At 39.4% G+C, this 4,271-nt stretch overlaps 1 protein-coding gene across 1 annotated transcript in view; it reads right to left on the bottom strand.

Moving 5' to 3' along the window:
• Positions 1-3,929, bottom strand: part of TBL1XR1 (transducin (beta)-like 1 X-linked receptor 1) — a 61,934-nt gene extending 58,005 nt beyond the window's left edge. The window contains exon 1 of the mRNA XM_009895319.1: positions 3,863-3,929. The gene's annotated coding sequence lies outside the window, so the exon portion shown is untranslated. The remainder of the gene's footprint in view (positions 1-3,862) is intronic.
• Between the last annotated feature and the right edge of the window lie 342 nt (positions 3,930-4,271).

The following is a 4,271-nucleotide window of genomic DNA, read 5'->3' as shown; positions in this document are numbered from 1 at the left end:
CTGAAGGCCTTTTTCTTTGGAGTGACTTATTCATCCTCCCCAGTTCCTCCAAACACTCCTGCCGTTTCTGGGCTAAATCCACTGGGTAGATAATCATGTTGAAGTGTTGCACCCATGGAATTTCCTGGCCCAAAAGAGTCAGTGCCTGCAGAGTTGTTCTCCTATAACAGGTCTCTTACATGTAAGAACAGTTGATGTAACACGTAATGGGTGGGTTACACCTTCAAAGCACAGTATGATATATTCATCTAAAAGTAGAGAGCATTGAAAAGAACTGATTTAAACCACCTACTATGTATTCCCCTCAAAAGACTGAGGACGTGACTTAGCTGTTGATGACCCCACTTTCCTGGAGATGAAGCAGCTTTGTGCTCACTGCCTATCCTCAGACTTTGCCTGTGTCAGCTTGTAATAAATGATAACATCCTCTATTCTCTTCTGCAGGAGACCTTTTTAACTGATCAGTGTGTTGATCTTAGTCAAACTAACCAGGTAGCAAAAGATGGAGCCGAGAACCTGGGCACAGAGTCTTTCAGGATGCCTCTCAGAAGGCCACCATGTTGCCTTTCTTGCTTGGTTCTTCCGTAGCCCTTTTTTGGTTACTTCCTACGAAATTAAATCCATCACAGCAAGCTGTTGTATGATAGTCACAAACTGGTACTTCCTAGCTGTCTGTAAATTCCTGGGTTTTGCATGCTCCTTTTTTATGTATGTAGATATACACCTATGTGTATATAGATACGTGCACACACAAGCACACCCATATATAGCCACACATATATATGCACACGCACACACACACACAGAGGCTTCATAGAATCATAGCATGGTTTAGGTTGGAAAGGACCTTGAAGATCAAAGAGTTCCAACCCCCCTGCCATAGGCAGGGACACCTCCCACTAGACCAGGTTGCCCAAGGCCACGTCCAGCCTGGCCTTGAACACCTCCAGGGATGGGGCCTCAACAACCTCTCTGGGCAACCTGGGCCAGTGCCTTACAATCCTCAAAGTAAAAAATTTCTTCCTAATGTTTAATCTAAACCTGCCCACTTCCAGCTTAAAGCCATTCCCCCTCATCCTATCACTACATGCCCTACCTAGTAACAAATGCTTCCTGAGCTTGCTTCAATGACTGGTAGAAGACAGAAAGGCAAACTGTTTTGCTTCTAAAACTCGCAAGAGAAGCCTTGCAAAGTATGATGAAAATCTCCCTCAGGTAAGCTACCTGTTCCAAAACATAACAAAGAAATTATTTTGCTAAAGCCTTTGCGGAAAACATGATGTCATCTTTTGCTTAGGCCAAAGGTCCAGGACTTTCAATTCACATTCATGGGTCCTTGTGACTGTCAATTAAGGACCCAGCTATCAGCCTCTAAATGAACCTTTGAAATCCCAGAAAAAGTAGCATTATACACTAATTTTCCTTAACTTAACAGGCCTTTTTTGTTAAGCCTTTGCATCTTCCCTTTGAGACGCTGAGGAACCTTACAGCTGACTGGAAGAATGGGAAGGAGAACTTACATTGACTGAACACAGCCATACTCTCGTTTTAGCAGGCTATATCACAGTGCAAATGTTTCATTCAAAAAAAAAAAAGCCAACAATTCTAATATGTTTTTAAGGAATAACTGATATTTTACCCTATTTAGTTACCATTTAACATATCATATATGATGCCAAAAAAAAGGATCTTTTAATTATCTTTAAATAGAAAAGCAAAGAAAGAACAAGAGAGGCTGTGTAACTTCTGTGTTTTACCTTTTTTTTTTTTTTTGAGTACTAAGAAACAGAACTGACAATCATGACTAAAAAACTGATCAAAAATGCTAGTATCGTTTCTCAAGACAATCAGAAACGCATTTCTGATCGAAATAAATGTATTGAACACGGGTAGCCAAGTTAAAGCAAGTCCTGTTTGGGAAAAGAACACAAACTGCTTTTTTAAGGTCAACCTCTGGCCCATAAAAATCAGAGAGAAAAACAACATAATAAAAACCTATAAAAGTCGTCTTTACTATAAACCAGATTAAGTTATGATTACTTTTGGGATGATGAAGAGTATGTCTAGCTTGTCTCTTAAATCTACATTCAAACTGTTTCAAAGTTAATTAAGAGATGAGTAATTGTTTAGAAATCTCTAGAATAATAAAATATAACAACTTATAGCACAAAAGCAGCCCTTAAACAAAAGAGTGGGGAGTATTTCACTTCACTACAAGAAACAGTTGAGTATGTTTTATGATCACTGTAACAACTAGCACGCCCTTGAGACTGTGCAATTCTGAATTTCTAATATAATTTGTAGGGGGAAAATTAGGACAAAATGCAGTAACATTTCAAGTACAGTCTCTCAGTATTTTAAAATTTTATGAAGTATAAGGACTAGGTTAATATGGAATGAGTCATGTTTTTAAGAGAAGCAGTAATACAGACCTGTATTTCAAATCACAACTAAAACCATGTCCAACTAATACAAAATAAAAAGAAATCAGAGTAGCTTTTTGATGGAAAAAGGTCAACAACAATAATGAAAACTTCACAAAAATAGAAAAGGCTGAGAGCACTGCTAGTTTCAGTTTGGGAAAGTTAAGAGACCAGGCTAAGCAACCAGGTAAAAATGATGCCTTCTCGCTCAACAAATCTGTTCCCACCAGCTGAAATTCATCCCAAATCAATAGAAGCTTTACACATATCAACTCTGAGCCTAAACATCAGGCTACTAAATGACATACACATTTGGTGCAGATCTTCTGATTTCAGAGTTGTATTTGCTTTACTTAGTGCAAAATACATGCTGCATTACAGTTCACTCACAGAATTACTTACTACATTTCAAAGTAAAGCAGTTAAATCCAAGTAAACTCTCTTGGAGTGCCATTTTACTCACACGGGAAACACAGTGGAGTTGCAAAGGTATAAGAGAGCCTATAATTTATTTCCATATTATTTGGATCCATACCCACGGGCAACCAATGGAACCCAGCACAGCTCTCAGATCCCAAACCGAGTTTTCAAAGCTGGTGGTTACAAATACTATCCCTTAACTTCTGCCCTGAGACAACAATCTAGAGATGCTTGAAATACAAAACTCAGGCTCACACTTTATGCATTTATTTCTTAAGGCTAATGCTGCAATTACCATTCTTGTAGTACACCTCAGCTGTGACAACACAAGATACCAAATGACTTATTCGATCAAAGCTGGAGCAGTAAGTTCCAGTCCCTCCCTTCAGACCACATCTCTGCCTTCCATCTGCACAATGATCAGGAAGCATAACTAAACCATAAAGACAGCCTGCAAATACGAACCTCCAATACTCTGTAACATTGAGTAATATTCCAGAGATGGAATAAGAAGATCACATCAACCAAGCCCCTTTCTATAGATTTTATCTTCACTAGTCTCATGCTGCCAAACGTACTAAAGCAAAATACACCTGACACTGCATTTTTATTTTTTTTTTTTATATAGGAGAAGCTGTTAGTACTGAAACAAACTGCAGAGAGCATCCAAGTGGGGGCAATAGAGCACTCAGCTCAGCTACAGCTTGCCCCAAACAGGCTTTTGGCCAAAAGAGGAAGCAAAACCAGTTACCAACAGGATGAGCTGTGTTAATGTCAAATCACACTTCTCAGTTCAAAATTAACATGCTGCCCTACTTTCCCCGGGATAAAATCCAAATGCAGTCGTAATATTTTTGTCAAACAGAATAACAGTCTAGAGGTTTCTTAAAAAGTTAAAACAATCCACTTGTGTACTAAAAAGTGGTTATTCTAAAAATACTATTTGCAATATAAGATGGCTTACAGTATATCTGCAGGAAGGAACCACACCACGTTCAGTCAGTTAAAAAGGTACTTACCATTGGCAGTGCATTGATATGCGGAAGTTTTCCTTACAGGTGCCTCTTGCCACAGAAGGGTGATGCTGACAAGGAAATAAGGAGACAAAATAGGAAACATTAATATTTATTATTTTGAAAACAGTGGTGTTAACACAATAAAACGTTATCAACAAGTGTGGGCCTTCATGCTTCTTGCAGCCTCCTCTGAGGAGCTGAGCGATGACTGCTGAATTTGTACACAGCCTAGAGCAGCAGCGATCAGGCACAGGAGAGCACGCAGAGCTGGGGTTTTGCATATATCCTGTCGCTACCCACATCACACGAACTGCCCCTGTGGGGAGCCTGAAACACAGACCTTTGAACAAATAAGCCTGTTGAATGAATACTTATACCGTCAGACCTCTAGACAGTCGCACCCATTCAGCAG

The sequence above is a fragment of the Charadrius vociferus genome, unplaced genomic scaffold (genome assembly GCF_000708025.1).
Source record: "Charadrius vociferus isolate BGI_N301 unplaced genomic scaffold, ASM70802v2 scaffold311, whole genome shotgun sequence".
Classification (NCBI taxonomy): domain Eukaryota; kingdom Metazoa; phylum Chordata; class Aves; order Charadriiformes; family Charadriidae; genus Charadrius; species Charadrius vociferus.
Note: the sequence above shows the minus strand (reverse complement) of the source record. Positions and strands in the feature narration are given on the sequence as shown.